Raw genomic sequence first — 13,924 nt, forward strand, 5'->3', positions numbered from 1 at the left:
TCCTCTATTCCAGACTCCTTCCTCATAGCTGAAATATAAATTTTTGTTTGAACAGATCACTGCTGGGTTATTGGCTCAAATATCATTATTTATAGCCCACTGGTACTGACACCTGACTGGACCATAGTACCACGCAAGCACTTCTACCTGCTGAATCACAACCTTCCCTCTTCTTAGATTGTAAACTCTAAAGAGGGGGGCACTGTCTCCTTGTGTCTTATTTTCCAGGCAGCTGACACAATTTCAAGATTTCATGTTCAGGTTTGGTGCCAGCAAGTTAATACTGTGCCACAAATGGCATTTAAGAATGAAAACAAAACATCAACATGGTATAGTTTGTAGTGAAGGATAATGTAATGTTTAGTTTGACATCCCTGTACGTTCCTGTAATCCATACCATTATCGCCTTTTTATTTTGGTAGGTTGATTAACACATCCAAGTTTAATTAACACATCCAAGACTAGATAGTAAGCCCTCGTGGGCAGGGCATTTTTTCCTTCGAACCAGTGTGTCACTCAGTAAGCTCAAGCTTAAAATATTGACAATTACATACAAGGCAGTCTGCAACCTATCCCCTCTAAACTTCACTGCCCTAATTTACTGATTCCTCCCCACACATAATCTCTGGTCCTTTCAAGACCTTCTTCTCTGCTCACTTATGGTCTGTTCCTCCTATCATCATCTCCAAGATATCTTCTGTGCATCCCTCATACTCTGGAACATGCTCCGCTAACAGATCAGGCTCTCATTCACCATGGAAAGCTTCAAAAGCAACCTGAAAACCCACCTCTACAGAAACGATTACAACATGCAAAAACCCTGTCTCTACTACACAATGTATAAGCAGCTTCTACTCCGACCTATTGCGCACTTCCCTTCCTCTCATAGATTGTACGCCCTCACGGGCAGGGCCCGTTCTCCATTTGTACCAGTCTGTCACTCAGTAAGCTTATGTGTATTGTATTTACTTATTTGTATTGTTTATTCATATTATTGTATTCATATGTATGTACAGTATGTATGTTTCTAAACCTCTGTGTGTTTCATATGAACATTGCCCTGAAAGTTCAGGGGGCTTTTAAATAATAATAATAATAATAATAATAATAATAATAATACAAATAATAATAATAATAGTAATAATAATAATAATAATATTTCCAATTTTACCAGAAATGTCTAAAAAAAAGATGAAATAGTAGCACTATGTTTTGCAGTGAAGAACTAGAACACATTACTTTTGTGTTATCTGTTTTTGGTCGTTATTTTATACCACACTTTTCAACCTTCAAGACAAAGAAGTTATTTGTTCATTTTATACCATATTCTCTGTTGGCTTGTTGAATTTCATATACCCATCAGATTAAATTAGCTCAATGTGAATGACTAACTAAACAAAAATAACAGTAGGAACTGAAAAACCTTGAAAGTGTATTTGGATTTCTTTGCATCTCCAGTGACTACCTCATATAAACATAATAAATTACTATTTCAGAGAGAAATAAACATGCACAAGATTGAATTCTCATGGTTGATTTCCTCATATAAGAACTGAACCCTAATTTATTATTAACATTCAAAAACAAATTATACTAAATGTTTTTGAACTTTTGATTTCTTACTGGCGGAGCTAGCAAAATACACGAAAAACACCTACTATTGAATTTATTTGTGACTCACCAAAAACTACATTTTATCTAAAGAATTAAATCTACTTTAGATTCTATAATAATACTTTATTACTTAATTGTTTTGGTGAAAAAAAACTCCTTATTTTTTATATCATTAATTAATTATTTGCATTTATAGTGCAGTAAAAATAGGATACCTAACCTTATATTACTATGACTGACAACCCAAAAAAAGTAAAATGTCAACACTAAAGAATTTGTTTAGATGCTTCTTCAACTCACGGCCTTTTGTACTGCCAACATTACATAATATTATTCCATAAGTATATACATTGTGTAATAAAAAACAACAACCAAGGCTTGAACAATCAGACAGTGCTCCGGGGTCCAGGACCTTGAAGAAACCAAAGCCCCTGTTTACCACTCACAGGTTGCAAATCTCAATGGTGGATTCACCCCTGAAGAGGTAAATAAAGCATAATTTCAAAGGAAAAAACATGCTTTGGCGGTGTCTGGGATCCCGACAGTAGGTGTCAAAATAGAGAACAATTGTTGGGGGCACATGGAACTAAAAATAAAAAAAGGGATAAATGATTTGTATTTTCGTTCCAGCATGGCCCAATGGGCAATGTCATACACTCAGCAATTCGAAAAAACTGGTACATGGTTGAAAATTACCCAATGCTCTCCAAGGTTGAGGCCAAAAAAACTAATTGTTTCATTCAGATTTTGTACTAATCTGAGGGATATTCTTGTAATAAGACGTTTCATGCAGCAGATTACCCAAAAGACTTGGCTAGGTGATATAATTCTGAGAGGGAACTACAAATGTGGTAACTCAAATTAAGGGGCTTGATGGTAGAAGTTGATGCTATTATTATTATATAACTAAGTTTGTTGTATATGTCAGCATTTGTCCCTGTAATCTCTTCTACATCGGGAGAACAATCCGCCCAATGTTTAAGAGATTCGGGGAGCATGTATGATCATTAATCACAGGGTAGGGTTCCCCATGTCTGATTGAACACATTCTCACGCATTATGGGGGTAACACCAGAGAGATGTGTTTTGCTGGTCTCAGGTATATTAACCCGTTAGTGACCGCCAATACACCTTTTAACGGCGGCCACTAATGGGCTTTATTCTGATGCATATGCCTTTTTACGGCACTGCATCAGGATGAGTAAACAGAGCAGGGAGCCGTCAAATCTCCCTGCTCTCAGCTGCCAGAGGCAGCTGAGGGCTGGGAGCGTCCCTGTTCTGCCGTGTGAGATCGATATAAGTATCGATCTCACATGTTTAACTCCTCAGATGCAGTGCGCAATAGCGAGCACCGCATCTGAGTGGTTTTGGAGAGAGGGACGGAGCTCCCTCTCTCTCCCACCGACACCCGGCGATAAGATCGCCGAGTGTCTGTGTCTTCTATGGCAGCCGGGGGCCTAATAAAGGCCCCCAGGTCTGCCTGTCATGAATGCCTGCTAGATCATGCCTCTGGCATGACCTAGCAGATGCCTGCCCGTTTTAAACGGACAGGCAGTAATACACTGCAATACAGAAGTATTGCAGTGTATTATAATAGCGATCGCAGAATCGCATATTATAGTCCCCTAGTGGGACTAGTAAAAAAGTAAAAAAAAAGTTTAATAAAGTTAATTTAAAAAAAAATTTGAAAAAAAATGAAAAACCCACCTTTTCCCCTTACAAACTCCTTTACTAATAAATTAAAAAAGTTACGCTTATTTGGTATCGCCGCGTCCGTAACGACCCTGACTATAAATCTATTACATTATTTAACCTGCACGGTGAACGCCGTAAAAAATTTAATAAAAAACTATGGAAAAATTGCTGTTTTCTGTGAATCCTGACTTAAAAAAAATGTTATAAAAAGTGATCCAAAAGTCGCATCTACTCCAAAATGGTACCAATAAAAACGACAAGTCTTCCCGCAAAAAAAAAAGCCCTCATACAACTGCATCGGCGGAACAATAAAAACTTTACGGCTCTTCAAACATGGAGACACAAAAAGAAATAATTTTGAAAAAAAAGCGTTTTTACTGTGTAAAAGTAGTAAAACATGCAAAAACTATACAAATTTGGTATCGTTGCAATCGTAACAACCCGCTGAATAAAGTTATTGTGTTATTTATATCACACGGTAAACGGCGTAGATTTAAGACGCGAAAAAGTGTGGCGAAATTTCAGGTTTTTTTCTATTCCCCCCCCAAAAAAAAGTTAATAAAAGTTAATCAACAAATAATATGTCCCCCAAAATGGTGCTATTAAAAAATACAACTTGTCCCGCAAAAAACAAGAACTTATACAGCTATGTCGACGCAAAAATGAAAGAGTTATAGCTCTTGGAATGCGCCGATGGAAAAACGTAAAAAATGGCTTGGTCATTAAGGTCTAAAATAGGCTGGTCATTAAGGGGTTAAACAACCCATTTCAAGGGTAATAAACACAATTTGTTATTTCAAAAAGAGGTGGAACATATTTTACGGGCAGAAGCCGTACGTCCATTGGGTCTAAACGACTGCAATGATTTATGTACATTTTTTACTTAAAAATTCATAATTTTGTTATATTGTATCCCATGTATTGTATAGAATTGTAACTGTGTAGACCCTGTTTATGAATGGAATATGTTAGAGACTTACGTATCAACATTTGTTATGTGATTAAAGTTGTCCTGTTTGTTTATAAGGGGGCGGGGTCTGTAGCAATGCCGAGGTTTTGAAATAGCGTGGGTACATGCAATATAGTGTAGGCTTGTATTCCATATCCCATTGCAGCTTTTTTGCTGAATAAAAGAAAAAAAATTGAATGGTGAGTGCCGTGGAATTTTCTTCTCCTCTAGTGCATTTTAAGACTCTTCTTCTACATGTCACAGAGCACCACCTGTTGTCTACGGATTTGAATCCTACTGAGGGATCATGCATGGTGCTGGGATTTATTGTACTCTGAGAGACGGAGCAGTACTGGTCAGTATTCCTTCTCTTCAATATTGGAAAAATAAAAAAAATATGGCTTTTGGAATGTAAGGAGAAAAAATGAAAATAAAAATCCTAAAAATGGCTGTAACTGAATGTGGATTAGCTGTACATGCAAACATGATATTTGTGGGAGTGGAGTTTTACCTACCATACAGCAATTGAGGGCGTCAATATCATTCTGCCAAGTGATGAACACTTTGCGAATATAGCCAAACTCTACAAGATAGTGTCTCTCTCAGTGTAAACAAATATGTTCGTACATTTTGGCATAAATATGTTTGATGATCTGTGCTGCGGCTGCATTGTACTGCATTGTAAAAGATGCTGAATAAAAAAAGGCATATTAATACTAGTAGGTCTGCTGTGGAAGCAGAGATCATCATAGACAATTATGTATCTGTATCATGAGAAGTTTGTAACCATATATAATATTATACTAAAGGCCCAGTCTTGGTTATTTAGCTTTATTATGAAAGCTATTTGTTCAGTACTCTCATCATCTCTATTTAGCTGAAACTCATTGTAATCCTCATGTGTTCATGTCACCCTCTGACTCGACCTCTCATCTGTGTTTCTAATCCATTAGATAAAGTGCAGTCTATAGATCTCTCTAAATCTTAAACCGTAATCTAAGCACCAAATCACTAGAGTTACCTTCATGTTAACTGGATTATTTATAATCCATTGACCTCTCCTCTTGAAAGAGTTAAATGTGTTTCCTTGACATTTAATTATTGCCAATGAAGGTTCAATCTCTATTCAGAATTAAGTGCAGTAAAAACTTGGATTACCTAATTCAATATTCTAGAGTGCAAACAAACAATTAGAAAGCTGTGGTAAACACATATTAGTTTTTTACTATTTTAGTTAAAAAGAATTTTTATTGTCAATGTAAAATAATATTAAATCATTAACTATGAGTAAGAATATAATGTGAAAAATTTGCAAAGACTGGTGCAACATATACAATATGCCCCACCACTACCTATGTATATGCCCCACTATATACACGTGCGTGTGTGTGTGTGTGTGTGTGTGTGTGTGTGTCTATGTGTCTATGTGTGTACTTGCATCTGCGTGTGTGTCTATGTGGAAATGCGTGTGTGTGTGAACAATTTATATCCTTGTATTTTTCATTTCAATTTAATTTTCTGTTTTGTTGTGGTAGCCACTTTCAAAATTTGAGCCATTTTGGTTGTCACCTTTAAATTAGCTTCTCAAAACCTGATGGTCTACTGTAAATTTATTACCAGGTTCAATCAATAACAAAGTGACAATTTTACCATCAGTTTCTAATAAGATCAGTCAAAGGCAATAACCAACATGGCTGAACAACTTGTCTCTTTTTTTTTTCAGTTGAAAAAAGATCCACCATGGTTCCGTAAAAATAGGAAGCTTTGTTTCCAGTATAAACAGAACATTACTAGTATTTGCAGATGTAGGAGGGCTGAGTTTGTTGATGCAGCAGAGTAATGTTTGGCACCAAGACATTAGGGGAAAATTATTAGGACTGGTGTTTTTATACGCCAGTCTTAATCTAAAAAGCCCTGGAGTAAAAAGTGCCCTACTTATTACGAGACGAACACCTCGTAATAAATTAGGTGCATCTCTGGCCATCTGTGCACCAGAAAATCAAATCTACGCCAGCTACGAACCAGTGCAGATTAAAGCTATAAATTAAGCCAATTTCTGGTGTAAATTATAGTAAATTTGCCAGGCTGCGAGATCCCTGGCCCCTCCCATTGAGCCACATCCACTTTTTTGAGAGTATCGAAGGCGGTGTAAAAATTGGAAAAATAGCAACATTTTGTGCAAAAAAGTGATTTTTTTTGGGACTTTTCCACCTAAAAAAAACTGGTGTAGAGTGTTCATTACATTCCCTCCCATTGAGCCTCATTTATCAAATAGTCTGACATAAAAACTGGCCCTGTTGCCTATAGCAACCAATCAGAGCTCAACTTCCATTTCTTAAAGTGTAGCTAAACGTTTGACAAACTTCTGACACGTCATAGTGACATGTCGGAAGTTTGGATTGATGGGGGTCCGAGCACTGAGACCCCCACCAATCGCTAGAACGAAGCAGCTGAAGTGCTCGTGTGAGCGCTCAGCCGCTTCGTGTCTGTTCGGCTTTTTCCGGAAAGCCAATGTATCGGAGTATGGGCTCATATCCTTTCTATTGAGTCTGTACACCGATACATTTATTTCCGGAAAAAGCCGAACAGATACGAAGCGGCTGAGCGCTCACACGAGCACTTCAGCTGCTTCGTTCTAGCAATTGGTGGGGGTCTCAGTGCTTGGACCCCCACCAATCCAAACTTCTGACATGTCACTATGAGATGTCAGAAGTTTGTCAAACGTTTAGCTACACTGGATCTATCACTAGCTTATTAATGTCAGATCTCAGGGGCGTAACTAGGAAAGACTGGGCCCCATAGCAAACTCTTGACCGGGGACCCACCGTGTGCCAGAAGCAGCCCCCCTTATAAATAGTGCCCCCTGTAGAATGTGCCATACAGCCCCCTGTAGATAGTGCTATATAGCCCCGCCTATAGACAGTGTCACACCCCATTTGTAGATAGTGCCCCCCACCTCCCCCTTGTAGATAGTGCCATACAGCCCCCTGTAGATATCGCCAAAAAGCCCCCCACTGTATATAGCGCTATACAGCTCCCACTGTATATTGTGCCACACAGCCCCCCTCCCTTGTATATAGTGCCACACAGCCCCCCCTTAGTAGATAGTGCAGCAGAGCCCCTCCCCTTAGTAGATAGTTTCACACACAGACCCCTGTAGATTGCGCCACACTCAGCCCCCTGTAGATAGAGCCACAGCCCTCCCCCTTTTAAATAGTGGCATACAGTTCCCCCATGTGTATAGTGCCACACAGCTCCCCCTTGTGTATAGTGCCACACAGCCCCCCTTGTGTATAGTGCAACAAGGCAATGGCACATCCGAGAAAGTTGTATCAGCCAGGGAGATGTCACTCAAACATGGAAAGGTGGGTTTGGAGGCATGACTATGTGACTCTTCAGGATAGCGGCACCGCCCCATGACCCTTTAATAAGTAATTAGCATATAGTATGTGCCGTTTTAAAAGTGGATTTTAAAGATTTTGCTGCATCTGAAAAAAAATACAAGGGAATGTTTGGAAATATTATCAGGTCATGTATTACCGCATGATAGCGGTTCAAGGGGTTAAAACTACCAGACAGGTTCCCATGAAATATACAATGAATTGAAAACAATTCAATCTGCCCCGCAATTTTGTTATTATAAATATATCCTATATAATTACAGATCCAGAACCAAGCTCTGACATATTTACGGTACCACAACCAAGCTCAGTACATATATACAGCACTAGAACCAAGCTCAGTACATATATACAGCACCAGAACAGAGCTCAGTACATATATACATCCCCAGAACTGAGCTCAGTACATAAATACAGAACTAGAACCAAGCCCACACATATAAACAGCACCAGAACCAACCTCAGTACATAAATACAGCACTATAACCAAGCCCATACAAATATACAGCACCAGAACCAACCTCAGTACATAAATACAGCACCAGAACTAACCTCAGTACATAAACACCGCACTAGAACCAAGCTCAATACATATATACAATACCAGAACCAAGCTCAGTAAATATATACAGCACCACAACCAAGCACAGTACATAAATAAATCCCCAGAACCAAGCTCAGTACATATATACATCCCCAGACCCAAGTTCATTACATATATACAGCACCAAAACAATCTCATACGTATATACAGCACCAGAACCAAGCTCAGTACATATATACAACACCAGAACAAATACAGCTCAATTTAGTGCAACCCCTGCCGTATAGGTTTGTACGGCATAAAACTATAGCTCCCAATATGGCCCGAGCAATGGTAAGGATATGCTGTTTCACAAAAAAAAATCATACCACCATCATCTCGCTGCCGATCATACAGTGACTAGAGTGCGGATTAGAGGCAAAATAAACGTTTACATTAAGTGGCTCACCGGTGACGTCTTAGATTCTAGTTCTTTTTCTTCTCCCTCTGGTCCAGACATCTATGATGGCTTTCTACCAGCCATGACCCATTACTGCAGTTTTCCACTCTTTGAAAACATTTCTGCACCTATAAACGCAGTTAAAATTCTCACACCTCTAAATATAATAAAGCGATATACACTGCACCACTAACTATAATAGCGCCATACACTGTATCCCTGATTATAATAGTACCATACACTGTGTCACACACCGTGCCCCTCTGTAGATAGTGCCCCCATAGCCCCGTGTAGATAGTGACCCCCATAGAGCCTCTGTAGATAGTGCCCTACATAGCAGCCCCTGTAGATAGAGTCTCACATATGGACTCCAGAGCTGCAAGGCAATAGTGCTAACCACTGAGCCACCGTGCTGCCCTACATATAGCTTTCCCTATAGATAGTGCTCCACGTATAGCCCCCCCTCTGTAGATAGTGTCTCACATATAGCTCCGGGCAGAAAAATGGACGAGGAGGCAGCACTTCCAAAACTTAGAAAACCTTTAATCACATATAGCTCCCCCTGTATATAGTGTCCCACATATACCCCACCCCTGTAGATAGTGCCCTACATATAGCCCCCATGTAGCTAGTGCCCCACAGGAAACCCACCCCTGTATATAGTGTCCCACATATAGCCCATCCCTATAGAAAGTGCCCTAAAAATAGCTCCCCTATAGATAGTGCTCTACATATAGCCCACCCCTGTATAGTGTCTCACATATAGCTCCCCCTGTATATAGTGCCCCACATATAGACCCCCTGTAGATAGTTCCCCACATATAGACCCCCACTGTATATAGTGTCCCACATCCCCACATATAGACCCCTCTGTAGATAGTGGCCCACATCCCCACATATAGACCCCCTGTATATAGTGTCCCACATCCCCGCACATAGACCCCCCCTGTATACAGTGGCCAACATATAGACCCCCCTGTATATAGTGGCCCACATCCCCACATATAGACCCCCCTGGTATATAGTGGCCCATATCCCCACATATAGACCCTCCTGTAGATAGTGCCCCACATATAGACCCCCCTGTATATAGTGGCCCCCATCCCCACATATAGACGACTCCCCCTGTAGATCGAGCCCCCACTATAGATAATGCCACTCACAGTTGTATTATAAAAAAACAAAAAACTTTACATACTCCCATGATCCCGTTCCCACGCTCTCCGATGGCAATGCAGATCTGCTCTCTTCTGAGCAGGTCTGCTGGAGCTGAACAACGCGTCGTTCAAAGGCGCTGATTGGCAGGGCAGAATGACTTGCCCCGTCAATCAGCGCCTTTCAAGCACGGAAGCATGCTAGCGTCGTTGAAAGGCGCTCATTGGCGGGGCAAGTCATTTTGCCCCGCCAATCCGCGTCATTGTAAGGCGCTGAATGGTGAGGGCATTCAGAGCTAATGCATGTAGTTGTACCTGCGTGCTATAGACGCAGGTACAATTACTGCAAGACGGGGTGGCTGTCGCTAGCACCGGGTCCCCTCTGGTGCAAGCGACGCCTACGGGCATGAGATGGCCTGTGTCGCCCGGCCCATACATGTTGGAGGCTCGGCGGCAATGGCCCCGTAGTAGCGGCGCTACCACTGTAGCAGCCATACCAGCTGCTAGCGGCGCCGCCGGGCATATGGGGGGGGCCTGGCGGCTGGCGGCACAGGCCCCCTCAAGCCGCGGGCCCCGTAGCAGCCGCCACGGCTGCTACCGTGGTAGTTACGCCACTGCCAGATCTCCTAACTAAACTAATAGGTGCTATGAGGCTGATAACTACAGTGTGATTTGTGTTTCAAAATGTTTATTATTTACAAAGTTATGAGCATTTTTCTAAATATGCTTATTTGGCTTTACTTGCCAAATGTGAGGTTACTCTTTATTTTCACTCTGGGCGGTGTAATGTTTTCTGTATGATGCTGTCCAATCAGCGTCATACGGTTCTCCCCCTTCCCTGCCCAGCAACACAGTGTGATCTCGGGATTCAAGCTGAAATCACGCTGGGCTGGGAAGAGGAGAACTGTATGACGCTGATTGGACACCGTCATATAGAAAACATTACACCGCCCAGAGTAAAAAGAAAGAGTCACCTCTTATTTGGCAAGTATAGCCACATTTGCATATTTACAAAAAAGCACATAACTTTGCAAATAATAAATGTTTTGAAACACAATTTACACTGTACAGTAGTTATCAGCATGACAACGCCTATTAGCTTAGTTAGGAGATAGTGAATTAATAAACTAGTGACAGATCCTCTTTAACCTGCTCCAGAAAAAGGAAAGCTGCACAGTGATTGGTTGCTATGGGCTACAAGGTGAGGTTTTTTTTATTAGACAATTTTTATAAATAAGGCCTATCCATGTGATATTAAAATCTCAAAAAGGAGCTGTCCAATACTAGTGCGTCTTTCTTTTACATATAATATTTAAGGGGGAAATAATAGCTCTATACACATTTTCTATAATATTTTAACATGTTATATTCCTGAGTATAAACTATTAATCTGTTTTATCCACTTCCATCTACAAGGAGGTTAGGAGGATAACTATGGTACAGTCCAGTTCAATAAAATTACTGAAAGTATAGTTAAAAAATCTCAAAGCTCCAACTTATCTAAAGTGTTTTAATAAAAGTATACCTTTACAAAGAATAAATTCATATAAATTACTGTACTTAGCATATGTTAAAGATGTGAGAGCTGTATGATAATATCTTACTTCTCTGCTGAGATGCTGTATAATTGTTGGAAATTGCGGGCACAAAGCCTGAGGCAGCACACATGAGAGACCCTGATGACAACATTTCTTGTTCTGATTTTTGTCAAGTGTTGTCATTGGGACCATTAATAGATTTATCTAAAACAACCTACTATAATGATGTGATGATAATAATTATTTGATTGTAGTAGTTGCAATATTGCTTTTAACAGCATAAACAACAGACAATGTATCCGAATAATTTACTATGTAAATAAAAAAAAGTAAAATTCAGTACCTTCTAAACATTCAGTTTACTTTCATGCAATCTACTATGCACTTTCATTCCATTTTCTTTGACACGTAACTATTCGCACAGTTAAGAAGTATTATAATGAGATGTAGCTTTTATAATCTTTTTCCTCTACCTTTCATGAAGCCTTTTAAAATCAAACAAGACAAGGACATGGCAAATCCAGCTCTTAGCTGTGCCCTTCAATGCTCTGGAATTACACGTGCCAAGACGAGATCAACCTTTTAAGTGTTCCCTAGCAGACTGTTACAAAATCTGTCAACAATTAACCAAGCATTAAAGATAAGCTCAGAGGGTCTCACGATTACACAGCAGCTCATTGGAAACCATCATGTAGTAGTCCTCTGCAGACAGTAGTGGCAGTCACGTTTCTTAGCCAGAAGTCCATTACTGTGCCCATTAAGAGCACCACGAACATGAGAACTTTTGAATAATTTAGCTGTCTTAAATCTCGTCAATCTGTGTTCTCTAATTATTCACAAGCTGTATAAGACTGATGGTGAGATGTAATCGCCAGTCACTGACAAGCTTTGATGACCAACAGGCCTCCTATTGAAGACCTAACAGTTATAATAATAATAATAATAATCTTTATTTATATAGCGCCAACATATTTCGCAACACTTTACAATTCAGGGGGTACATTGTAAAGACAATATCAGACATTACATATTGGCAAAACTAATTTACAATTCAAACAAGAGGAGTGAGGACCCTGCTCGCCAGAGCTTACATTTATGTATGCAGATGAAGACCGGCTTCCTCGGACACATTGGGAAGACATTTTATTGTTGGTGTTAAATAAATATGTTAACTTTGCTGTCTCCTGTCAAGATCATCCTCTTTGTTGGAGAATAAAGGGCAGAAATTGATCAGGTGCATTGAACATCTTAGAAAAAAAAAAAAGAAAAAAACTTTACAACTAAGTGGCTCTCAGCAGTGAAATAATGGATCTGAAAGAGTTGCGATGCATTTTCAAGCAAATGTTACAGTTAATAGCTCAGCTGCATTCAAGCTTGATGCTTAGGTACAGCTCAGACGAAAGAAAAATGTTTTTACCCATTTACTAATAGTGTTTTTCATTTTTGTCTTATTATTAACTTAGATGTCTTCTTTATTTTCCATCTTCATACTTTACCATATATTTAAAAAAAGATATATTATTTCTAAAAGTGCATGTTAGTGCTAAAGATAATAACTTGTGGTTTTCTCTAACTACCTTATGTCTTTTTAAGGTAGGTGAAACTTAGTGCTATTGTGTAAAATTATCATTTGTGAAGCTGCCAAGAGCCCATTGGATGTAATCTGTGTTATTTATCAAAAATATTTCCCATTATTTATATATTCAATATTATTACCCAGTGCCCATCATGCCTACATACGACTATGCCTACATAGGTAAAGTCTGTTGATAAATAATAAAATATTTATATCTTTCCACCAAAAGTTAATTCAATGGTTTTAACACTGCACGGATGAATCAAAGTCTATTACTCATGGAAAATATCTAATACCATTAGTTATTGGTCTGATGTGTTTTTGACTATATAAATTGTTTTGGTTGGAAAACCATAAATCATTCATGGTGTGATACTGAAGCATATACAATAGCTGGTACATGTGCCTAGAGACTGGGGATCAGAGAATGCCTAGATTTTTTTTTATTGCTTTAATAGTTTCTGATAATTATACTTCTCAAATGCATTGGGAATGTACAGAAGGTGCAGGGTATCAATCCCTTCATTTGTCTAAATATGTACTGCACGTGCGGCGAAAGATTCTCTAGTCTCTACAGGACTGTCTTAGAGGCCCTAATGTCTTACTTAAGGAGCAGGCGTAAGTCTGGAAGAACATGATACCAGTAACTGATGAAAAAAGAGGCCACAGGGTTGGCCATTGACTACAATGGGCCGACCATATGGCTTTCGGAGAAAAAACAAACTGAGCCATCGTACTTAATGTCTTTACTAAGAAAACCCCTTTAATCTCACTGCAGCCTTCAAGGGGATGAGCAAGTGTGAAAAAAGCACTGATCCAGCTTGGATTTATATGTTGTATGGTCATTTATACAGTATCTCAACGTCAATATATATTATGCTTTAAAATTGGTACTTTATTTTTATTTCCAAAATTATAATTTTCTCATTTAAATTGTACTTATTTTCGATAAATTTAATGGTAACTAAAAACCAGAACACATTATATAATGTATCATTTATGTCAATGTCTTCA

General features: G+C 39.2%; 1 protein-coding gene across 10 annotated transcripts in view; it reads right to left on the reverse strand.

Annotated features, from left to right (window-relative positions):
- The window catches only part of LINGO2 (leucine rich repeat and Ig domain containing 2), a 1,254,957-nt gene that overhangs the window by 928,274 nt on the left and 312,759 nt on the right, over positions 1-13,924 (reverse strand). The window lies entirely within an intron of this gene.

The sequence above is a fragment of the Rhinoderma darwinii genome, chromosome 1 (assembly GCF_050947455.1).
Source record: "Rhinoderma darwinii isolate aRhiDar2 chromosome 1, aRhiDar2.hap1, whole genome shotgun sequence".
Lineage (NCBI taxonomy): Eukaryota > Metazoa > Chordata > Amphibia > Anura > Rhinodermatidae > Rhinoderma > Rhinoderma darwinii.